This window comes from Lygodium microphyllum, chromosome 5 (genome assembly GCF_053477565.2).
Source record: "Lygodium microphyllum isolate KBCC chromosome 5, Lygodium_microphyllum_v1.1.10, whole genome shotgun sequence".
Lineage (NCBI taxonomy): Eukaryota > Viridiplantae > Streptophyta > Polypodiopsida > Schizaeales > Lygodiaceae > Lygodium > Lygodium microphyllum.
Genome location: NC_141139.1, coordinates 160,548,452 through 160,575,238, shown reverse-complemented (window position 1 = coordinate 160,575,238; position 26,787 = coordinate 160,548,452).

Sequence of the window (26,787 nt, the reverse complement as noted above, 5' to 3'; positions counted from 1 at the left end):
ACAATGTCAAGCAAGTTCCTTTTCAACAATTGATCATATTTATCTTTGGAATACATCATATAATCCAGCCTGTAGGCTAATCCATAATCCGCCCGAAGGCAATCCAGCAATCCTCAGGGATTATTAATCCAAGTTTTTGCCCGTAGACTAGTATGCGGGCCTCGAGATCCAATCTCGAGTCACGTCGGCCTCTTGTGCAGGATCCGGAGGCAAGGGATTTATGGCCAGAGCCCCCCCTAGCACCCAAGCATCCTCCTGCTCCAAGTAGCACCCACAGAGAGACCTCTCGTGGTGGGTTCGGTCCACGTTCCCGGTGCAGCTAACAACCCCCTTGGATAGGGTCAGGCAGACAATCGGGGGTAATTGATGCTGCCTCTCCCTCCAGGCCTTCAACCTGAAGCATTAATTATTTTTTCATCTTTAGTTCTTTGAGAAAAGAGTACAAACAGTGCTCCTAACTGTACAAACACAATCAATCCAGTGGTTGTTTGTTTGGCCAACTGCTAAGGAGTGAATCCTTCTCTCCGAATGCATCCATCATTTGATCCGAGATCAATTGCGACTTGGCAAGATCCCCAAGGGTTTATTGTTTGTTTATCCTTATATCCTTGGGTTAGGGTTTATACCATGTTAACCCAAATTAACAAACATCTTAGGTTCCTTAAATTAAGATAGTAAATCCTGGGCAACCTCATCCCCCTAACTTGATTGGTCAATTTCTTGCTAGGCAATACATAACTTTCCTTAACTTGGCAAATGGGCCCAAGGAAAGGTGATGTAGCAGGATGTCTACTCATCCTCTTGCAAATTTGTTTACCGCGTTTACCACAACACAGAGGAGCGGGAAAATGGAGCCGAGGAGCGGGAAAATGGAAAAAAGGAAATAGCAAAAAAGGCGCAGGATAAAAGAAGGAAAAGGTGCCTTGACCGGTAACCAGACCCTGAAAATTTTAAATGTTCGGGCACGACCCCCAGAAAGTCTCAGTGTCACCCCGAGAAAGCAAAAGAGTAAAAAGCTCACCATTAACCACCTTGGAAACAGTGTCATCCACCTAGCAGCAGACCTAACTAGCCACTTGTTTCCACCACAGTGCCATGGGACTGGCACTTGGCTAGGAGGGGGGTAATGTTACTGTGTTTCCCGTAGCACAGAGGAGCAAAAAATGGAAAAAAGAAAACAGCAAAAAAGGAGCCTTGACCGGTAACCAGACCCTGAAAAATTTAAATGTTCGGGCATGATCCTCAAAAAGTCTCAGTGTCGCCCCAAGACAACAAAAGAGTAAAAGGTGCACCATTAAAATGTGGAAGCGCTCTCGAATCCTTGTAAAAAAGTGCCAGGCTCGATCCTGTGCAAAGTGTACGCATTAGTTGGGAATAGGATAAATTAGAATGGTGGGAAATGGGAAAAAGGGCCTAGGCTACGGCCGACCATGTTAAAAAGGGAAAAGGGGATGATCGCCCAAAAAGGATTTAGGGCTTTGTATATAAAGTTGAAAAGTGAATGAGAAGCTCATTCTTTGGTGTGTGGCAAAAAGAGTCTTCTTCTTCCTCTCTTCTTCTCTCCTTCTTGCTTGTGTGTGCTCTTGAGAGAGGGAGTGTGAGAGTGTGAGGGAGTGAGTGTGTGTGGGAGTGAGGGATCAAGAGGGTGAAGCTCTTCACCATCTCCTCTTCTCTTCTTCTCTTCTCTCACGCGCGCGGCTATGGAGGATGGAGCTTGGAGATGGAGGAGGCTTGAGGATGCTTGAGCTAGCATCAAGAATCGTGAAGCTACCAGAGTGCATGAGAGAGGAGGGTACTCAATCAAGCATCAAGGTAAGCTCACTACACTTGTAGGATCGACGGCGCGTTGGCTAGGTGAGAGATAGCCATTAGAGCTCGCTTGGAATGCTTGAAACGATAAGCGGTCCATGGGTCTTGGTGGTTGAGCGAAAGCTCCCACAATGCCCCCCCTAGGAAATCAAATTTTTGTTAGGGTTTCCCAAAGGGAGCCCCAAAAGGTCACACCCTTTGGTCCCTCAACCCCATTTACACTTGGCCCTCTTTGGTCTTGGACTCCTGAGCACTACCATTCAACTATCCGACATCAGATTTTACTTCTCAAAATTTTTTCCCAACCGTCTCGAAGTCCCCCACTAGGAGGCATATCCCAAAGTCTCATACGATAGTCTGAAAAATTATGAAAATTCCCCAATCGTTGCTCGATGGGTCTTTAAAGCACTTTTGGGGCTTGTCGCTTAAAATTGTACTGATTGTAGCTGCTGCCTTCGAGAAGTCTATTTTTCCCTTGAAATTTAGATTTTTTGGCTATTTTTAAGTACTACTCCACATAAAAAATCAGCTCTCATAGATCCTCGACTTAGCCATCTTCTCTTACACTGTCCCATCTCGAATCTATTCTGCCTTCCTAATCTCTTGGGTCTACTTGTGGACGATGGCCTCCAAGCGAAGAATGTCGCATGCGGATGGAAATCCTACAACTAGCAACAAAGCTTTGAGAGAAGGCATCACTGTCAATCCAACTATGGTTCCGGTCCTAAGTAATGCATTTCTAAATTGATAGATGATTACTTTGATTCTGGCATGAGATACATTAGGCTCCATACTATGATGTATGAGAATAGGTCATGGGAAGGGATAGGCGGCCTCTTCTCATATATTTTAAAGATGGAGTTTGCAAAGTGCATGTATCAAGGGAAGTTAATTACACTTAGTTGCATATGGCTTATTTGTTGATAGATAAATTGGTCAGGGGTTACGAATAGCATAATCGTAAAAAGAATAACATTAGGGATTGTGCATACAAGTATTAAGTAAAATTTGTATAGAATCGCTATTTGATCCCAAGGGGAAGAGCGAATATGCAATGGAATTATTATTGTGTCTATTCTTGTATTGTTTGGAAAAAATACAATTAGTTTTGTTGGATTGATTGAGCAACATCCTAAATGCTTTTTACAATCAATAGATTGTTGCCTTGTGATTTGGATAAATACTCCAAGTGCTTGTATTTGACGGTAAAAGCATGGTAAAGGTTAGTAATGATAAGTAGCTATGGGAAATAAAGAAATGTTTCACAAGAAGATGATACTAGGATGATTGCCTTGATTGTGCTTGATTCTTAATTGGATTAATTAAGGAATGATATTTTACACGGGTGGATCATCTCCAAGATCGTACCGCGGATTACCTCGAAATACCATATTGGGGAATATGGAAATTTTCCATAAGTTTGGGACACGTGGTCAAATCTTTGGATTTGTCATAACTTGAACACTATAACTCCAAATTGAGTGCTCTATAGCTCAATAGATTCAATTTTTCAAGCACTTTCCAATGATAGGTCACATCATATGATTTTGAGAAACATATGGGCATGTTATGTGGGTGCCACCTTTTTAGTATTCAAAAAATGGAAATTGGGAGATTCCTAAACTCACTAATATTATGTCTGAGAGGGTAGTTCTCAATTCGCAAGCAGAAGGTCGAGTGGTGAAAAGGCTAGCTACGGAAGTTGTGTCTCATTCCTAGGTTACTTGGGGTGAGTGGAGCTCTGGACACCCCTTTCATTCCTGGACCAGAACATAATTGTAGACTGCCATAAGCCCAATATCTAGGGCATTGAAAGATCCTATTCTAGATAAAGGATGGAAATTTTGATGCTATGTGATTTGGACTGGGTACTTGTGTTGGACGGAAGGGATACATAATTCTGTTGTATGGGCAGGAGACAAAGATTAACTTGAAGATAAGTTAAGGAACTTGTTTGTCAAAAGGAGTGCTTGTTTTGTTTTTGTGTCTATGCTGTAAATTACACGAATGAATCCTATTTCCTAAAAGGCTTAATTAATGAAGATGATTTTAAATGTCGCACATAAATGTGGTAGGACCTAATTAGAAAATTAAACCTATCAAAGGAAGTGGGTGGACGAAATCCCCGATGAGTTCGTCCTACGACACGGTAGTCCTAGAGAACTGGAAGGCTTCTTATAAGGATTTATCATCATTCAACTTTAGGTATTGTTAAGTTAGGACCTGATTCATGTCATTTTAGGGGATCAGAATGCGACTATGCCTTATGGGCATAGAGGTTGAGTGGTGTATCCCTCTCGTTTCCCATGCTCTTTGAACCAAGTGTGGGTGTGGATCTCCTTCACATTTGGTATCTCTGTGTAAAGTAAGATGTCCAAAACCTGACACTAGAATGCTTTTAGGAGACCTTGGCCCTAGGAACCTAGATTTTAGGTCTATCCTAGTGAGTTCGGCCATGAACGTTCCGTTGCAAGACGAACTCGGAAAACTCTAGGCAAAAAACCCCAGAACATTCCCTGGGAGTGCCATGCGGCAATACTTAGATTCGTTTCTCGATAAACTGCTAAAACGTGCTTGGATAGCCGATAGGCTGGCATGTTACAATTGATATCAGAGCGTAAATATAATAACCTAAATGGAATGGTTGATTGTCAGGCACCTTTTTTACCCATGAATGCTGACATGCAAGAGAAGAAATTCCTTCTCAAGCAAATTAAGGCACCCGAGTTTGATGGAGAAGGGAAAAATGTCATAGCAAAGGTGGAGATATGGACTGAGTTGATGGATACTTATTTCTGAGCTTCAGAAACTACCTCCACAAATCAAGCAATGATAGCCAAACTAAAGTTAGTTGGCAAGGCTCGGTTATGATGGAAGCAATGGTGCAAAGATCAAGGTATTTTAGAAACTATTATCATGTGGGCTCAATTGAAAGATGTTGTACGTGGACGATACCTTTCGCCAACCTACCAAACTTTGAACATGAATGAATTCTTCAAGATCAAGAAGTTGGAATTAGCCCTAGAAGCTTATTACTCAAAGTTTGTAACCCTACTAAAATATGTGCAACCTATGGATATTGCACAGTAAGTATCCAAGTTTTGCCATGGCCTAAACACTCCTTTGAACCACCGTCTTGAAGCAATGCGTCCAACGGACTTGCAAGATGCATTACTCCGAGTGAATCTAATTATCCAAGAACTTAAATCGGACAATTGTAGCAAAGATGACTGTCGAGATCAGGGTAAGAGGTGCCATACGTGTGGAGAGATAGGGCATATCCCTAGGAGATGTCCCCACCATCAATGCTTCCATTGTAATGAGCTAGGACACATCTAAGTAGACTACCCTTATCTAAGTCCAGAAGACATTGAGCCTCCAAGAAAACGAAGCTACACAGGTGCAAATCCATGTATATATAGAGAAATCAGATCAAGTCTACGAAGACCTAGAACCTACAACACCTCTTCATGATGATTAGAAACCCTAGATATCTTTCTAAAATGTAATACATTCGATATTGAGAATACCCCAATAAATCCTACTCTTATACCTACAGCTAATTTGCATCATATGAGTTGCACTGGATTTGAAGACAAGTACTGGTGTGACTAGAGTAGTGCAACGAAAGCGTGGTGGGTCTATAATCCACAGATTTTCCAATGATACCCCAGGTTTCTCTCGAGATGAGGACATCTTGATTTCTCTAAGGAGAGGAGGATCTAATATTCCCATGCAATTAAAAGTCAATTGGTTAGTTTAAAAGTTAGTTAGTCAATTAATAAGTTAGTAAGATTACTAACAAAAGTAAAAACTAACTAACGTTAATAAGTAAATATTTTTATTTAATTAAAAATATATATTTAAAAAAATCAAGAGTCGTAATCCGATATTTTTCTCAGATTGACAAGGACCATAGCCACCCTTCACGGAAGTTACAACATGAACGAGACTTATGAGCCATATTAATCACTAGTATTGATATGTATAGTTTGGATGGTCTAAAAATATTAGATTTTTGGGAAAAACTAGCATAATTTAGATATTTTAGATGTTATCTAAAAAAGATAGAACTGGATGTCATTTAAAAGAAAAGACAAGTAATGTTTTAGTTAGTTTTGGAGATTTTATAAAAAGAAAAAATATAAAGAGAGTGATTTCCAAAATTATGCATGCCGCAATCGCAGTCTACAGGCACTAGATAGCACTTCGAACAGGGAGAGAAAGTGTAATGAAAGAAGCTGAGTGAAGAGAGAAGAAGAGCTGAGGAGAGGGAAAGAGAGCAAGAAGAAGAAGGAAGAAGACTAGAAGAAGAGAGAGAAAAAAAGAGAAGGGAGGAGGGAACCATGGAAGCTAGAGATGAAGATGAAGAGTATGATCTTGATAATAACTGGTTGCCCTAATCTGGGGCTCTTACACCTTAAATACCCCAGTCAGTGTAACGAGGTGTCTAAACCCTAGTCCGGTGTGTATCCCGGTTGTTACAACTCAGAAGGTTTTTTCCCTAAAAAACAAGGAGAAATAGAGGGGAGTGATGGATGGGCTAAGGGAGGGTTACAAGTACTACTCAGAACCCTTTGACAATGAAGATTAGGTGTGGAGAGACTAGGGACAACATGTAGTTTGGGATCGGTCTGCTGAAGTAAACTGGTCACAACTTTTGATAGGCTTCTTCAAATAGGGCGTACCATATGTTGAAACGGAGCGTATGACGAGTACTTTCAGCCTACGTAGAATGTACATGCATGTGATTTGAGTAAGTACAAAACTGTTCTAAAACAGTGTGTGGTCTGCAGGCAGAGGGTGGGCAATTTGGGGCATGACCGGCTAGTCTTCCAAACGTTGGGGTTCACGGAGGTAGGAAAATTCACTGAGGATGGTTTCTGGGCGCCAAGAGGCTTCTTCCAAGGGTAGGCCTTGCTATTTGACGAGGTATTCTTTGATGGGTCGAGATCATAAGTGCTTATCTCGTCGCCCAATGATTGCTTCAGGGACATATTGAGTGATGCCCTCTTCATCTATAGGGGGAAGTTCTTCCACATAGTCCATTGAGGAGCCTACAAAGGGTTTTAGCTGGCTAACATGAAACACATTGTGGATTTTGGTGGTAGGGGGGAGTTCTAAGCGGTAGGCCAAGTCGCCAACTCTCTTCAGGATCTGGTATGGGCCATAGAAGCGATGGGCTACGTTGTTACTACTACCCTCTTTGAGAGTTGAGTAGCGGGACTTAGATAGTTTCAAAAGGACCAATTTCTCCTCTTGGAATTCCAAATGCCTTCATTTTTCATCAGCATAGAGTCTCATGTGTGTTTGGGCCTTTTGAAAATTCATTTTGCATTGCTGAAGTAAAGCTTGCATGCGATCCAATTCAGCTTGACTCTGAGGGTTGATCTTATCAGTAAACAAGACTGTGGGAAGGGGAACCTTATACCCATACAGGGCCTCAAAAGGGGAAACTCCAATGCTAGAGTGTGTGAAGTTATGATATGCAAACTCAGCCAAGTGAAGCCACATATCCCAACTGTGCTATACATCATGGCAAAAGTGCCTCAAATATGTCTCAAGCCATTTGTTCACTCTCTCAGTTTGGCCATCAGTCTGAGGGTGGTATGCAGTGGATAGAGGTCCCCATGGAGGTGAAAATTTTCTGCTAGAAGTTGCTCATAAAATTTGCATCCCGATCATGTACTATGACTTGTGGTAAGCCATGCAGCTTGAAGACATTTTCCATAAACTAAGTGGCCACCTAAGAGGCAGTATATTGGATATTAGTGGGGATAAAGTGGGTAGCTTTGGTAAGGCGATCAACTACCACATAGATACTGTTCCACCCTTTCTTAGTCGTAGGAAGGCCAGTGATAAAGTCCATTGTGATGTGAGTCCATTTCCCTTCAGGGATAAGGAGAGGCTGCAAGAGGCTAGCGGGCCTGAGTGTACTATCCTTGTTCTATTGGCATAGAACACATTTGGTCACAAAGTCCTTGACGTCCCTCCATAAGCCTTTCCAATGAAAGCTCTTGGCAATCCTGTCATATGTTTTGAAAACACCCAAGTGACCAGCAGTGGGGCAAGAATGCATCTCTTCCATGATCTTCTGCGTGAAGAGGGAAGTGTGCGGGATGACAATCTTGCCATGGGACCAAATAAGGCCATGCTTGAGTTGATATTGGGAGTTTTCAGCCATAACCCCATGCTGTAATTTTTGAAATGTGTGGTTGAAGTGATCATCTAACAAGTAAGCCTCTTAGAGCTCTTCAACCCAATCACTGTGCAATTCTGAGATAGAGGACACTCTGCATGCCCACATTCAAGAGAGTGAATTAGCCACAATATTATCCATGTCTCGCGTGTGTGAAATATCAAATTCATAGTTCTGTAAGGTTGCCACCCATCGCCTTTGCTTAGGAGTCAAAGTAGACCGAGTCATGGAGGACTTGGTGGTCGCTTTTTACTTGGAAGCCGTTGCCATACAAATAGTGGTGCCATTTCTTGATGGCATGGAGGATGGCCAACATCTCTTGGTCATATACATTCATTTATATCTCATTCTCATCAAGATTGCGGCTTTCAAATGCAATCACACCATGCTCTTGCAACAATACTGCACCAATACCCCGGCCATTGGCATCACAATGAATGGTAAATGGCTTAGAGAAGTCAGGGCAAACAAGGATGGGGGCTGAAATAAGCGCGTCCTTTAACTATTTGAAGCTATGATCTGGAGAGGACAGGGGATGCATAGGGAGAAGAACTCAGTTCAATGAAACCCATCTCCAACAACTCCTCGATTTTCTTTGCAGCCTCTTCATGCTCACACTTGGAGAGTCTATATAGGGGGGTTTATTCACTGGCTTGGAATGGGGCTCTAGATCAAGTGGGTGGTCCACTTATCTCTTAGGAGGGAGGGATGTAGGCATCTAAAATAAGTCATTGTATTCCTCAAGTAACGCTGAAGTAAGGCCTGCAAGGTTGAATCATGAGATACTGCGGAGGGCAGATCAGAATTGCTCTTATTTAATTGCAAAAAAAAGATTTTTAAACTCCCGTGAATCATAAACTCCATGTAAAGTTGAGAGAAGTCCATAGCAATGTAAAATATTACACGGCGCAGCGAACAGAATCTGAGAAAGAGATAGAGAGTACACAACAGATAAGAGGAGAATCAGTAAATTCTTTAACTCCAAACAACTGATACAAAGATGGCTCTGTCCACCCATGCGTTTCCACTATGTGAAGCTTAGATGGCGATCTAGACAGAAGATAGGTGAAGAGCTTAAGGCTAGCTGGAACAACAACTCTGACTGGGTGAAAGATGAGTGAGAGATGGCTGCGAAGGGGTTTAGCTTTTATAGCCCGCGAAGGTTGTTAGGTCAGGCTGCTGACCGCTAACCTACCATATGAGCCTCCACTAGTTGGCCAGGGAATATTCCCTTTACCATCGCGCCGGGGGCACTGCCCCCGGACCCCCGCTAGGGGGGCCGCTGGCCCCCCTGTGACCCCCCCAGCCAGGGGCCACTTCCGCAGCCCCCGGACCCCACAATAGGGGCCCCTTTTAACTCCCTTACATCGCAACTCGATGCAATGCACCTCGAGTTGCTACCAGCTTAACCACTCCGTCTAACCCAAAGATTAGACCCACAACGGTCACCTTTTTTCCATCCGGTCACATAGACCTCATCTGATATACAAGTCAAGACTCAACCAATGTCCGGGCTCACATTTGGCTTCTCCTCATAATGGGGGCCTTACAACTTTGAGCACCATGGATCATTGTAGCACCTAATGAGGGTGGGGCATTGATCATATCTACCACCCCCCCTCAATGTCCACCCATAGGTGAACTATCTCCTCGGCCCAATGCCGAGTCTCTGAAGATGAACTTGAAGCAGATCCTTCGTAAGTGCTTTCGTGAAGATATCTGCTCCATTCTCCTCTGTTGGATAGTAGACCAGTTCCACTATCCCATCCTCCATCAAATCACGCACATAGTGATACTGGATCTCTATATGTTTGGTGCGTGCATGAAACACAGGATTTTTGGCAATGGCGATGCAACTCTGATTGTCACATCTCAGCACAGTTGGTTCTTCATCCTACACTCCTATATGCCATAGAATCCTTCTCAACCATACGGCTTCACATGCAGCAAAAGAAGCTGCCTTGTACTCTGCTTCGGTAGAAGACAATGCCACTGTTGGCTGCTTCTTACTAATCCAAGAGAAAATTCCTGAACCCAAAGAGAAAGAATAACCAAAAACTGACTTCCTGGAATCAATGTCTCCTGCCCAATCTGAGTCACAGTTCCCCACAAGAGAAGTTCCAAAACTGTATGTGATACCATAGTCAAGAGTTTTCTTCAAGTATCTGAGCACCTGCATCCCAGCCTTCCAATGACTCTCATGAGGTTTGTTTGAGAACCTGCTCAAAACACCAATAGCAAAACTGATATCTGGTCTGGTGTTACACAAGTAGATCAGACTGCCGACCAACCTCCTATACCTCCCAATGTCTGCTAGTGCTGATGTATCCTCGACGACGGATAACTTTGCATTCACCTCCATAGGTGTAGCTATCTCCTTGCACTCGGTCACACCAAATGCCTTCAAGATCTCCCATACATACTTCTTCTGAGAGATGAAGATCTTTCCTGGCTCTTGCCAGACTTCAATCCCCAAACAATAGTGCAGCAAGCCTAAGTCTACTATCATTTCAAACTCAGAACTCAAAGCCTTTCGAGAATGGTTGATCATATCTTCATAGTCACCTGTAATAAGAAGGTCGTCCATATATAGGACAATCACTATAGACTTTTTACCATCCTTGTAAACATACAAGTTAGCATCTGAGGCACATCTTTTGAAGTTTAGGTTTAAAAATAAACTATCTATCCACTGGTACTATGCTCTGGGGGCTTGTTTCAGCCCATACAATGCCTTCTTTAGCTTACACACTTTGTTCTTAGAATGGGGGGCCTCAGACCCTGGTGGCTGAGCCATGTACACCTCCTCCTTGAGGTCACCATTTAAGAATGCTAACTTAACATCCATTTGGTACATTGGCCACTTCTTGTGGGCAGCCACTGCAAGTACCGTGTGAATAGTGGTCATTCTGGCAGTTGGGGCAAATGACTCTTGAAATTCAGCTTACACACTTTGTTCTCAGAATGGGGGGCCTCAAACCCTGGTGGCTGAGCCACGTACACCTCCTCCTTGAGGTCACCATTTAAGAACGCTGACTTAACATCCATTCGGTACACTGGCCACTTCTTGTGGGCAGCCACTGCAAGTACCGTGCGAATAGTGGTCATTCTGGCAGTTGGGGCAAATGACTCTTGAAAATCAAACCCTTCAACTTGTGAAAATCCTTGGGCAACTAGTCTAGCTTTGTACTTTTCTAAGGTACCATCAGCCTTATACTTTACCTTCCAGATCCACTTGGTGCCAATAACCTTCCGCTTTGCTGGTCGATCCACTAGCTCCCAAGTGTCATTCTTCATTATGCTGTCATACTCCGCCTACATAGCAGCCTTCCATGATGGATCTGCAAGTGCTTCTTCTAAGTCAGTTGGCTCCTTTACTTCTCTCATAATCTCAACCACCAAGGCCATATTGACTATGTGAGCAGAAGCCCTGCTTTGCTCCTCTATTCTCTAAGATCTCCTTGGTCCGTCTGCCTTCTCCTCAACAGATGCAAGCATAGGATTATTGTGGTCATAGAGCTGCTTCACCCAGCGTGGCAATGGCTTTTCCGGTGGGGTGATGTCAGGTTGGTGAACTTTTTCCTCATCATCTGAAGATGATGCTTCCTCCTCCTTAAGGATAGGGACAGCTCTCGGGATAGGTTCATAGTGGACTACTTCTTCGCTTGATGATAAAGTGGAAGAACTTTCCTTCTCCTCCTCCACTGTATGCGGCTCCTCCTTGAACACCACATCACGGCTCGCAATGATCTTCTTTGCCTCTTGGTCATATAATTTGTAAGCCTTCTGTTCATCACTATAACCCAAGAAGATACATTTTCTGCTTTTTGGTTGTAACTTGTTTCTCTTCTCATCTGGAACATGTGCATAACATTCACATCCAAAAATTCTGAAATGTGAGACAAATGGTTTCTTACCAGTGTAAGCCTCATGGGGTGTTTTTCCCTTGAGAGCCTTTGTGTAGCTCTGATTTAGAATATAAACTGCAGTATTCAGTATTAACAACTTCAGCCCAAAAATGGTTAGGCAATCCCTTGCCCTTTATCATGCATCTTGCCATCTCCACAATGGTGCGATTCCTGCGTTCCACAACACCGTTCTGCTGAGGTGTGTGAGGCGTCGTCAATTGACGCTTGATCCCTTTGCTCTTGCAAAAGCCTTCAAACTCCTTTGAGTTGAACTCACCACCACCATCTATTCTAAATTTCTTCACACTTTTCCCTGTTTCATTCTCAACAAGTTTTAGCCATTCTTTAAACTTACCAAAAGCTTGAGCCTTATCACGAAGGAAGTACACCCACATCTTCCTACTGTAGTCATCGACAATCAACATAAAATAAGAAGATCCCCCCAAGGCCTGTGTAGGCATCTTACCACACAAGTCAGCATGCACCAACTCTAGAGGAGCCTGTGCTCTATTCTTGCTTTCTTGTGGAAATGCCTTTCTCTGTTGCTTGCCCATCATACAAGCTTCACATGGTTCCTTCAATTCAGTTATTGTAGGTAGGTGAGCAACGATACCTTGCTTTTGCATCTCCTTCAACACTGCAAATCCGATGTGTCCAAACCTTTCATGCCAAAGCTTACTTGTGCCCACTCCAGCGGTGGCTGTAAGAGCACTTAGCTCATACAGGTTGTTCCTTCTTTCTCCTTTGCCAACAATTGTGCCAGCACTATCAAGAATTTCTGCGTAAACTGATAAGAGATTTCTCCTAATTTCAGGAACATACAACAAATTTGAAAGCTTTTTGACTTCACCATTTGCAACAACAAAAGAAATAGTACCTGTGCCCGCAGCAGGGCATTTAGCATCATTTCCAACCGTCACAGTGATGGATTCTTGTAGAGGCTGCATAGAACTGTATAGACCTTTCTTGTTGGTCATGTGACGGGAGGCCCCACTATCCAACACCCATGAGTGAGTGGTAGATTCTTATTGCGCCGAGGAGCACGCTTCCTCAATGGTCGCCATGAATAATTCCAACTCTGCTTCAGCCGTATTGGCTGTCTCTTTCCCTTTACTTTTAAGGGTACCATTCTTTTCATCTGCCTTCTTGACATGACAATCTGCAATTGCATGTCCTTTCTTCTTGCAGTAGAAGCACTCTCCTTGAAACTTCTTTTTGCCGCCCTTCTTCTTTTTGTCACCATCATTTTTGGTGGAGGAAACACCTTTGCCTTCTGCATTGACAGAGAATGCAGCATCTCCATTGTTGCTTCCTTCTCGGGCTTTCAGCCTTAACTCCTCCTCCATTAATAATGCACAATACTCCTCAAAATTCAAAGCTTGAGGTCTCACCTGAGTATTAAGGGCAGTTACTAGTCCATCAAACTTTTGTGGACAAATCCGAAGACACCTCCGAGCTAGCTCTTCGCTAGTCTTTTGTATCCTAGCGCCAGCCATCTGGTCGCGCAAATTCTTAATCCGAGTGATGAATCCTTCGACCGTCTCTCCTAAGCAAACTTCTCTGCTGCTAGTTGATTCTCCAAGTTTTGAATCCTTGTTTGGTTTCGTGTTTCATACTGACTCCTTAGTACATTCCAAGTCTCTGACGCTTTGGTTGTATACTGAATCAAAGTCAAAACACTGTCAGAACAGCTTGTAACTAAGGCACACAATGCATCTGCATTCCTTCGTTTCCAAGCTCGTAGAAGATCTGCATTCGGAGGAATCATCACACTAGGATTTGATGGTTCAGGGGTAGGCTGTGGTTCTACGTCAGTCCCCAGCATAGTCTCCAGAAGCTCATAAGAATCAAGGATAGTTGTAATTTTGAACTTCCACAAGGTGTAGTTTGTACCATCTAACTTGCCTTCGCTGAAGGTTGGTGGACGAATCCTCAGTGTTTGAATAGCCGGTACACCAACACCACCTCCTACACCGCTTCTTGATGCGCCAGAACCGCTTCCGGAAGTTGACATAGTTTCTCTTTGCTGTTGAAGCCTTTGCCTCTTGCACACTCTCCGATCTCTAGAGCCCCCTGGGCTCTGATACCATGTAAAATATTACATGGCACAGCGAACAGAATCTGAGAAAGAGATAGAGAGTACACAACAGATAAGAGGAGAATCAGTAAATTCTTTAACTCCAAACAACTGATACAAAGATGGCTCTATCCACCCGTGCGCTTCCACTGTGTGAAGCTTAGATGGCGATCTAGACAGAAGATAGGTGAAGAGCTTAAGGCTAGCTGGAACAACAACTCTGACTGGGTGAAAGATGAGTGAGAGATGGCTGCAAAGGGGTTTAGCTTTTATAGCCCGCGAAGGTCATTAGGTCTGACCTACCATATGAGCCTCCACTAGTCGGCCAGGGAATATTCCAGGGAATATTTCCTTTACCATCGGGCCAGGGGCGCTGCCCCCGGACCCCCGCTAGGGGGGCCGCTGGCCCCCTTGGGACCCCCCCAGCCAGGGGCCGCTTCCGCGGCCCCCGGACCCCATAATAGGGGCCCCTTTTAACTCCCTTACACCGCAACTCGATGCAATGCACCTCGAGTTGCTACCAGCTTAACCACTCCATCTAACCCAAATATTAGACCCACAACAGTCACCTTTTTGCCATCTGGTCACATAGACCTCATCTGATATACAAGTCAGGACTCAACCAATGTCTGGGCTCACATTTGGCTTCTCCTCATAATGGGGGCCTTACAACTTTGAGCACCATGGATCATTGGTAGCACCTAATGAGGGTGGGGCATTGATCATATCTAACAAGCAATTTTCCCAAATTGTTTCAGCCAATCACAGCCCAAGACAACATCAATGGGGCCCATATCTAGGAAACTTAGATCAACCAATGCCACATAATTTTTAGCGAGGCATAAGGGGACTGCAGGACATACATGTGTGCTGATTTCTTATTCTCCATTTGCTACTTGGACCTTCAAGGGGTGGTGTAATGCCATAGGGGTACATTTCAACTAATCAATGACTGATTTATTGACAAAACTCTGAGTGCTTCCACTATCCACAAGGATAAAAACATGCTTTCCATTGATACTGCCTTGAATGCGAAGGGTACTGGGGCTGTGGGAACCCGTCCAAGCATCGAAGGAGATCAAGCAAAGGGAAGTGGGAGGTGGGTGGGATGTTAAATCAAGTATCTATGATGGAACACCACCCGGGTTAAAGGAAAACCCATCCTCGGGGTCATAGAACTGCTCGTGATCAACATCCTCCGTGGGCTCAGCCTGGTCAATGGGCAAGTCATCCTCCTCATTGTGCCAATCTTCCATGACATACATGCTATGAACTTTGACCTTAGCTATCTTGTACGGACATTTGGAGGCATGATCATTAGTGTACTTATCTCCACACTTAGATCATAGGCCCTTTTCTTTCCGTTCCTTCACAAAATTTGGGGAGATGAACCGTTGACTATTGGATCCATGGGAAGGTGGTGCAGTGGACTGTTTATTTTCAACATACCTATTTTCAGCATTAGAGCTTGATGCTGTCCCAAAAGTGCCCATTTTTCTTTCAGCATGCAAGGCCATGTAAGTGGGTACTTTGGGGCTGTTATTAGGCATAGAAGTGCCTCGAAAACCACCTTTGTATGGGGTTGATTGTGAAGGAATGCGGTGAGGTCCAACACCTTGCTGAAAATACTCATTCTTAGGTACTTTCTTGCATATCTCTCAGCCAATTGAATGATTGCTATGGTCATAGGTTGTACTCATGGTAATGCAAAGAGGCCTTGGGTTAGCCACTAAGTAAATATCACAGCTGTGCATCTAGTAGTTATGGTCTACAAGATAATCACTCTAGGTGATAGAACATCACAATCTTAGCCCAAAAACATGTAGATGTGTCGATGATCATGTAGCCATGGCAATACCCTTTAGGAAATGAAGTAAGGTTATACCTTAAGAACTCGCACAATTACATAGTGCAATGAACAAAATATGAGCAAAGAATAAAGAGTGCATAGCAAACTAGATCAGAATTGAGATTTCTTTATTTGTAAACTGATAGATTCCAAGTGAAGAGGTTAAATCTTGTTGGATGAAATTGATTAAGTGAATGGGTGATCATGGTTTGAGAGGGTCTCTTTTTTATAGGCCGCACAGATGGCCATTTAGTAAGTCCAACATAAAACATTGCTAACCTTCACTAGTTAGCTAGGGAATATTCTCTTTATCATTGGATCAAGGGTGATCCCCTTGAAACCCTACTAATGGATCTAGTGGCCCCTCATGGGACCTCCCAGCCTTGAGACCTTCATGGCTGCTGAGACCCAAAATAAGGAACCTTGATGACTCCCACACTTACAACTCAATGTAATGTGCCTCAAGTTTCTACTAGCTTGGCTACTACTGTTAACCCCAGTGCATGACAAGAAAAAAAAAGCAAAAATAAATCTAAGAAAATTTCAAAATATGGACCCAATGAAGTCAACAAGAAGGAGAAAAGGCAAAAGGCACAAAGGAAACCTCAAAAAAATGCAAAAGACCGAAAACACAAGGCATATTTCACGGTGGATTCCGTGAGGTTTTACGGTGGATTCCGTAAACTTTGATGACCGGGGCTCATACACAAAGTGGATTCTTTGTGCGAGAAGTTGATGGGGACGCCTATCCTTTTCGGGCGTTTCATTAATTTAGTGTGTACATGGGTGATTCCACAAAATGCATATTAAATTAATAAACGTTTATGAGTTTAGAGTGCGCACTCGTAATAAATTAAGGTTAGGATTGATTTCTAACCAGTTGATTTATTTATGTAGCTGAAGACTGCTAGGTATTCACTTTTGTTGGTTTAATTGTATTATTTTACTAACGATTGTGAATGCTTCAGTTGATGTGTAGAGATAGCAGCAGTGGCAGAGGAAAGCATTGGAGGATAGCGAGTATTCGATTTATCACTTATATTTTGATGGGCGCATACCTTAGGCATGGCGCCGATATTTTGTCGCGCCTATTTATTGAGGCGTTGGATATTTATTTATTATTTTGTATGCGCATGGGCGCACGATTATGTTATTTGTACTTGGACATTGTATTGGGTATGCCTGACTCTTTGGGCACCGCCCATTAGCTTTATTTCTATTTTGTGCCAAAGCAAACTCAAAAGACAAAAGCTTGCTATTTTGTAATATGGGCTATTATTTGAGCTTGAAGATGATTAATACATAAAATAAATGCTTGGTGGAGCGGTCACACAAGGCATGGGGGGAGATTGCACCCAATTGGTCTCTTGTTCATGTCGTGCATGCTTTTTACCTTGAGTTTTGTGCAAAAAGTAGAGTTCTTTTGTTATTGGGGTCCTTCCGGCATTCACTACGCGAGCGTACAACACCTGCTAGAGAGTGCATGGCCTTGCAAATCTAGAGACTATAGTCAAATCTAGGTGCATATCTATATTTGTAACATGTCTATCCATCAAATCCTAATGGCACAAATTTATCAAGAGGTAACCAATCTAACTTCTGCTCAAAACTCCCTTGTAATAATCAAAATCCATTATCTCAAACTCCTTAAGTCTACCTCATAGGGAAAGTTCCACCTCAACCCCACAAGGATCAACCTAAAGCAAGCCTAAATTGTGACTATAGTCTCTTACCATGGTTATCTAACATTAGCTTAAGATAGGCAATAGAAGGAAAAACGGAGGAGAAAGTCACAAAAGAGCCTCATGGTGAGGGAAGCAGAGAATAGGTGATGCTGGAGGAGGACTTTTTAGTCCTCCCAACAGAATGAGTAGATGCAAGAGTACCTCAACCAAGTAAAGAGAATCAGAGACTAGCTCAATGAGGAGCTAGAAAGGGTTAGGACACAAGCCTACGTAGAGTGTAGCAAGGAAAAACAACAAAAGGAAGAGTTGTTCAAGAAACTACATGAGACCAAGGCACAAAGAGACAAAGTGGCAACCAAAAAACAACCAGACATGGAAAACCAACTTCATGTGGCCCTCTTAGAACAAGAACGACTGGAAGAGCAGTTGAACCACCTCAAATAGTAGAAAGAGAAAATGCACGGAATTTAGAAGGACCAAGAGCAGATGGCCATGATGTTATCTCAATACTAGAATCAAGGCGTAGTAGAGAGGATGAGTGAAAAGGCCAAGGCATGGAGGAATAGACTATTGGAAGACTTAGAAATCTCATCGAATGCCTTGCCTTGGCAGAAAGTGAATGAATCATGGCATTGGCAAGGGCGGAACCAGTAGACGTAGGTCTTGAGGTCCAACATCAAGCCTTTTTGAACACAGTCATGCATGTGATCCAAGCTAAGGATAAAGATACCATGTAAGGGATATGGAGGAAGCTAGAACTTACAAGACAAGCCCTGAGATATGGCCTCCATGAAAGAGCACTAAAAGAGAGCACCAACCTAAGAACGAAGCAACAATGATAATACCTGAGGTAGACTAGGCTCTCAATGAAGGAGCTCGAGGAGTTAGGGTTTGGAGAGTCAAAACAACCAGCTCAACCACCCACTCTAGCTCTAATGGAACCACCAAGAGAAGAAGGGCCAGACTTCAAACAAGGCCAAGACAAAGAAGAACAACTGCAAGTGCTGAGCCCTAGCACAGCAGATGCAAGCACACACAGAAGAGTAGGATGAGGAAGTTGCCCCTGAGAAGGTTGTGGAAAGAAAGCGCAAATAGAAAGAGCAAGTAGAGATGACACAAAAAGGGGACTCCAAGCAAGGCCACAACAAGTTCATGAGGTGCATTTCCCACAAAGAGAGGAATGCTAACTTGTAAATTGAGCCCAAGAATTGGCTATTTGGGAGCAATGGGAAAACCAAAGCCGACCCTTTGAGTTCTCCATCCACTATCCTGGTTCTTTAGATAGAGTTTTGTCTCTAAGGGTGGTGGAGTAGCTGATCAGGCTCGTGCAATAGCTAGGGAATAGGTGGACAGAGGAGAGAAGAAGACACCCCACAATGTGGAAAAGAGAGCCCACATATTATTGGCAAGACAAGGTTTGGGAGATTCTAAAGGCCGTCAGCAGATGCAAAGCCCAACCACAATGGAACCATACTAAACAAGTGCAATGACCCTATCTACATGCAATATCCATGGAGAATAGGGATAGATTACAACTTGGATATGCATGGTAGGTATGACTTTCTAAGGATCTAGAATGTGAACGTAGAAAGCCTAGAGGAATGCCTAATCTTCACTGAGTGGGACATCCACCCAACCATCCACCATGCACTTTTCAACCAATTCTCATTTTTCTCGGAGCCCACTTTTATTACAACATGTAATTATCTTAGGGTACTTAGGATTTTTCTCAAATAAAAGCTCACGGGGAAAGAGGCCCGACTCCCATTACTATTTTTTTAATCTAAATGCAAGTATTGATAGCTGCATAATGGCCCACCTAATGATGAGGACCATGCTTCTTCCTTCTTTTTGCATGGCCATCTTGGAAGATATGAATGATAGCCACTTCACTAGGTGTAGCCACCCCTTCCTATCAACGACACCTCTAAATGTATGCATTAACATAAAAGGCTACTTGCTTCCTTATCAAGTCCCTTAGGCCCCCTCATAGCCTAGCCCTTGAAGAGCATAGGGATGACACCTAGTATACTTCCTCCCCATGTATTGAGTGTCAAAAAAAAGATAGAGAAAAAAAAAGAAAAAAAGAAAGGAGAAAAGGAAAAGAAAAGACAAAGAAGAAGCACAAGACAATGACGAAATGGAATTCTAATGTACCACAAACACTGCACCTTGGGACAATCATATATGTAGCCCCTTGCCCACTTTACAGTTAGCGCACATCAAGGGCAGGACACACCTAGGGAATTTAAGCTAGCCTATAGTAGATCTATCTCCCTAAGTCACACCCATAGCACCTCCCCTCATATACAAACTGGGTCCTCAAGTGTGGAACAATACCACAGGCTCCCTTGTGGTTTGAAACTTAACTCCTAGTCTAACTAGCACAAACACCATGCACCGCAACATGGTGAAGAAGACACACCCCTAGGTAGTGCATTATCTTTTCTTTTTCACATACACTCAACAACTGCGATCAACGAGTGACATCAAAGGTCCCCACCATTACCCACTCAAATCTATCATTGTCCTCCACAATCTCTCATCCAATTTTATGATGCTTCTTCTCCCTGTCCAATCTCCATGAAGCCCCATCAATGATTTACATGGCAATCCTTCAACCACCCGAGTCCTCATCAACAAGTGCCCACAAGTGCCATGGGACTAGCACTTAGCTGTAGGAGGGGGGTAATGCTAACCCCTGTGCAAAGAAAGAAAAAATAAAATTAAAAAGACGTAGGGCAAAGTGGAAAAAGGTGGCATGTCTGAAGAAATAGGAGAAAAAAAGACAAAAAGCACAAGGAAAACCTTAAAAGTTCAGGGCAAGCACAAAATAGAAAAGGTGTATTTTATATATAAAAGTGCACTCAAAGTCCGTGTAAAAGAGTGTAAAGCTCCCTCCTGTGCAATTTGTAAGTGTAGATGGGCATGGGTAAAGGCACAATGCATATAGGAAGGGAATAGAAAAAGAGGACCTAGACTAAAATGGTTGGGCATTTAAAAAAGAGATGGGTGCCTGAAGGGGATTAGGGTTTTTTATAAAAGGTAAAAAGTGAATGAAAAAGCTTATTCTTATGTGTGGCCAAAATTAGCTCTCTTCTTCTTCTTGTTCTTGCTTGCTTGAGCTAATGCTTGAGAGAGGGAGTGTGAGGGAGTGAGCATGTGGTGAGGATGAGGGACCATGGTGGAGAAGCTTTCCATATTCTCCTCTCTTTTTCTTATTCTCTTGTATTGTCTTGTCTTCCATGTGAAAATGGAGCATGGATCTTGGAGCTTGAGAATCGAGCTTGCACCTTGGATTGTGAAGCTATGGAAATGCTTGTGGGAGGAGACAACTCACTATACTCATAGGTGTGAGAGCATATATGGCTATGTGAGAGGTAGCCATTGCACTTGGCTTGAAACACTTGATACAATAAGTGGTTCGTGGGTCTTGGCAGTCGAGCGAGAGAATCCCATAGGTGCACAAAGTCTCCTCACATTTATTAAGAAAATTATGTCAAGCATGCAATAAAGTCAAAGTGAGGACAAGGGGATATGATACCACCTTCTACAAAAAAATTCAAAGTTGTCAATTACTTGGTGCCACGATCTTTGAAAATGAAAGAAGGAGGTGGGGTCAAGCTTGGACATAGATGTCTTTGGTATTTTAAGAAATAGTCCAATAACTCTTTCATGTGGTGCATACATCTAATTCCTTTTTTTTAATTTCTTATATATTTTTTATTTCATGCATCTCACTTTTCCTAGCTTATTAATGTTGATATTCTTTCTTTTAATATTCGGAGCTTAATAAATGGAGCATGCATGAGAAAATCTTTGGGCCACCAAAGAAACAAAATGTAAAAATATATTTGTGTATGAAAGGATTCATAACAAAGGTCACATCTGCAATTATGGAGATTTGAGACTCTTCTTAATTATTATTTAAAGCCTTTTCTTCCATCAATCTCTCTCCAACAAGCTTCCTCTTCTTTTGGAGGATGGAACATATTGTAAGAAGTATATATATCTTTTCACATTCTCTCTACTCAAACCCTTGTAAAACTACCCATCCCATGTTGTAAAACCTCACATTATACTAGTAATGCACATGCACAACTCTCCCTCATATTTTCCAATCTTTATAGTTTATATTTCCTTTTCTTATTATTTTCTCTAGGAAGCTTGACAATGAAGACTTATTTACGCAATACAATAAAATGCATTATGAAGAGAGACTCCGTACACTATGTTACATTACTTATTGCATCATCCAATTGGGGCTCTGATTAATCAAGATTACACTTGATTAATTAGGATTAGCAAATAATACAATCCAATCAAATGCCTATAAAAGGGGATCCCTTTGAGCATTCAAAAAGGGGATATACATATACCACTCTACCACCATTCTCAGTATCTGTATTCTTTTTCTCTCCTTCACCATTTTCTCATCCCTGTCCATTTCAACACCCTTCTTCTCCACTTCATCACACACCATTCCCTTCTTCCTTACCCGCTCATCCATTTTCCAACTCCATCACCCTCCTTGCCTCCCACTTCATTATACCATCACTCTCTCTTATCCTTGCCCTCATTCTCCATCTCTCCATTATCCCCTTCCTCTCCATTCCACTAACCCGATCCCCTCCATACCATCATCCTCTCCACACCCCTCCTCCTCTTTATCTTCCTACATCATCGCCACCATTATCCCTCTACTTATGTGTGCTTATCCGCCCCCACCATTTTGGGTTGGGATACATTAGTTGTAACTATGAATATTAGCATCTTCAATTATTTGCTACATATTACACCACACCTTCTCTTCTCTTTCTCCTTTACATCATCATCTCTACTCAGATGTGTAGAAAGTATCCTAGCCCACTTCCGATTTGGCTAGCTCTGGTGTCCCATTTTCATCTCTTAATATGAGAAGATTAATCCCATCTATGTAGAGGCCACAAGTGCTCATTCTCTCTCTCACATAAGAATTGTGTGGAGAGTGAGATAAAGTGTCTCATATCATATGTGAAAAATGAGTTACTTGAGGTGTTGAAATCTAGTACTACCCATTTGTAGATAGAGAACATAAAGTTGGGATTATTTCTTAGAAAGAGTTTAGGGTTATAGGCATTAACGAGTAAGGGATCACCATAAAACCTAAGATTATGGGAGAAATGTTTGAGTATGTCATATCAATTGCTTTTGGCAAGGTGCTTGAGCAAAATACATACTCAGAGAAGGTGAGGTATAGTTACACCGCAATTAAAACTCATAGGGATACCCATTTGTTTCCTTTTGATTCTTCCAGCATAATTATCCAAGAGTTAAGGTGTATACTTGGGAGTGTGAGGATTTGACATTGTTCTAAACCCCTTTATCTTTTTGGAGGTTTATTTTTTTGGTTTGGAAGGATCACATGATTATGATTTTCATAACAGTGATGATATCATTATGTCCATGATGAGGTATGTTTTCCTAGCATTTTTAATAATTGTATAAATATTGAATATCTCAAAAATTTATAAACTCTTTGTGGTTGGAGTCAATAATCCAAAATGATTGTATTTTGATTCCATTCATAAGCAAATAACTTTTGTTAAGTTTAGTATATTTTTCTATTGGCACTTTTTTGCAAGTAAATAGAATCTTTGCTAGAAGGGTGGTGTATGGTGTATATATGCAATGAGATACATCAGCAATCCACCTGAATTCATTTTTATATGCATTGTATATACCCATTAGAAATGGGAGTTTGACATTATACTTGCCTCGGGAAGCCTCAAGTGTGCAAACATATATTGTCTTGATGTACAAGTAGTGGAATAATTCATGTGGCAATCTTCAAAGTCCATGCCATTGACTCTTTCTAGTGTAAGAGAGATTATTAACTGATTGCAAAAGAATAATGGGCTATTTTGGGGATTTATCTATGCCAAAAATATAGAAATCATGAAGTAAGCTGTGAATTATGTATTTTATTAGGTACCACAACTTCAATTGGCCCTACATCCATTTGGTATAGATTCCATCTTCTTGAGGATGTAACTTTGGAATAGTTCTTTATCATAATGAACTCTATCTAAATGGAGGATATCCATAAACACTTTCTAACCTTCCATAAATTAATTGATTCGTTAGTCTCCATTTCATCTGAAGACCTATGTTGCTCTTCTGTGTGAGCTGGGGATTGTGACGGTGACTCGTCACTTCCTTCTTTGCCTCCCTTCTTGTCTTCTTCTTCCCGTCCTTGCCCTAGTGCTTCTTGGATTATTGCCGTAAGGACACCTCCAAACCCTATGGTTGCAGCTTTGGAGGATGAGGCCTTGCATGTTGATCGGGACGATGGGGATTCCCCTCCAGTGGCTCTTCCTCCTGTTGCTAAGGCCTTAGCTGAAGCCTCTATGGTTCTCCTCACAAACCCATTCAGGTTTACCTCGTCCAGTGATTGTGTCATAATGCTGTCGAGCAAAGGCATGTTGATCCGGCTCATTATGCTGTTGTACCTTTGGCTCAAGAACAAAGCGTGCACCATTTTTGCTTGCAGCTGGATTTTTGGGTTTGGGATGTCTGCCAAGCTAATCCCATCGTTGGTATGGACCTTCACCTTGTCCATTCCCAACATGGCATAAACATCCCTCTTCGGCCTTCTTTCCACCTTATTCGGCAGCCCCAGTGCCCTTTCCACCAACTCCGGGGTCAGCTCGATCTGTACTTGCCTAGTGGCTTCATTCTCGCGCACCGTGATGGTGCCTCTGTTTCTGTTAAAGGTGCGCAAAAATTCAGCGCGCTGGGTGTAGTCCACCCTTTGGCCCAGTGCGTCTACGTATTTCTGTAGATGGCACTGGTCTATGATCTGGAGCACTTCTGGCCACATATTCAAGGTTGAAGATGTGACGGAACTTCAACTGGTTAAAGGCTCTCGTCTCCACCATGAGGCCGTACTTCGCTTGCTCCTCCTCCAAGAAGGGGAGCTTGCCTGCTTTGTCGTAGCTTGCCATGATCGATGCCTACAAGTTTAGCCATTTCCACTATTAGTGCTTTTTGGTCTTTTCTTTTCTTTTCTCTCTCACTGGGGCAGATTCACCTTTAAGTGGGAGGTTTTTGGGGTAAAGGCGCCTCTACCATGCCACCCCATGTATTACTACACTAACAATACCCACCACTACACACTGCAGGTGGCGGGCACCCATCACCGTCACACTTTCTTTATTCTTTCAATGACTAGTGAATAAAGGAAGGCCCGGTCACACATTGTGAGTGTTGGAGTTCCCATTTGTCTCTCTCTCTCTTTTCTTGCTCTTGCTCTCCACCATAGCTCGTGCATGGTCTTTCGATCCTCTCATCCCTTTCAGCAACTCTTCTATAGTGGTCTTTCCCCTTTGCAATATTTGTCTTGGTCCATCATTTTGCTGTAGGTTATTACCTTGCACTCTATGATTAACTGGACCTAGCTGTTTACTCCCTTGTTGGAGGGAAGTAATCTTACTCCAACAAGTAGCGGCTAAATGGCCCGACTTCCCACAAATATCACATTTAACATTTGGACAGTTTCTAGGGAAATGTTGTCCGCCACACCACTTATAGCTGAATCTGGAGGGACCACCCTCTTCAAGGCGTCGAATCCCTATTAGATTCTGTTGCTTCTTCAAGAAATTGACGTCAACAGCTATTTGCCGATATTGTTCAGAAATCATATCAGTGTAGTGCTTCATCATATCCTTAACTTCGCCAAGGACATTAGATGCACTCAACTCATAGCCTTGATCGTCTATCCGTCGTTCCATTGGCCTAACAAATTGATTGGGCATTGGTTGTTGACTCCCAAGAATAACATTAGAATTCGAAACTTGGCCTCCAACATTTGGTGGAGCCAACTGACTAGCCATAGGCATAGTCACACTGGGAGGAGCTGGCAACAAAGGTACATTTTGAACCATGCTTCCTCTCTCATTAGGGTTATTCATAGGCATCCCTTGACTTCCATTCGTCAATGGTAGATTGCCTCTAGGTACTAGACCCGCATTAAGATTTATTCGAGAGGAGTAGGCCATTTGTAATCGTGCTTCTACTCCTTCTGCCTGTGTGATGGCAGTGTCTATATCAGCCAAAGCCACACTGCTTAATTGTACCTGAATATTGAAATCCAATCCATGCAAGAAGTATTGCAATTGGGCAGCCAGCGGAATAGGAATGTAAGTTTGTAACTTACGAAACACTTCCTTAAGCTTCTTAGCATAGGCTTTCACATTCTCATAGGGGTCTTGGCATGTTACATTCAAAACACGCAACCCGTATTGGCCACCTCTTTCAAGGGCATATTCTCCTCGGAAAGTTGCATAAAATTGGTCGATTGTGGTTATGGTTCCAGTCTCTGTGCTATGATACCATACCGCAGCTCTTCCTTTTAACGTCATGTTAAAGAACATCATAAGATGTCCCTCATCTTGGATGCGATAATTAAACATTAATCTTTGGAATTCAAAAATGTGAAACTCTGCATCTTCTTCAGCTAACCCATTAAAAATGGGCAAAGGAACTCCTAAAGCTGGCAAATCCAGCGTCCCTGCAGGAATTGCAATGGGTTGTGCCATGGCGATAATCTGATTGACAATAGGAGGTTGAATTGATGGAGTCACATCTCCACTTGAAGTGGGTTGACTTGGTGGAGGAGAGGAAGAACTTACGCTTCCTCCTACACCTAAAGGACTATGTGCAACAGTTGGGTTACTAAGACCAATACCTCTTATGCGTATTGGGCTACTCCTTTGATGAGAATAGCGACTTATGATCTCTAACCGCCGTCTAGCCCTCTCAGCATCTGCTTTTTGTATTTCGGCTTGACGGTCCTTGTCAGAGGACATAAACCAACTTCTTTGGTTCCTAAAAACCCTAGATTCGAGAACCACCACTTATTGGTAGCTCCCGGCAGACGCACCACTGATGGGACCTAAAATGAGCCGGCACTAGCTATGGCACTAGCCGGACCTCATGCTCATGACAGACAAACACACCCTCACGGCCTCACGGACCAGGAGTGTCAATCTAATGCTAAAGGACAAACAGCCCTAAAGCCTAATCTATGCGTTTATAGTTTCATCGTTTTGTAGTCCAACGTTTCCATTTCTATAAACTACTCAAAGGGAGAACCCATACACATTGGCAATAAATACCACGATCACATACATGGAGGCAACCTCTCGGTAGAAACATCGGGGCCCCACTACAGCTCTCCTACATCGCAGGGATTGGCCCCTTGATGCGCTGCTCAACAC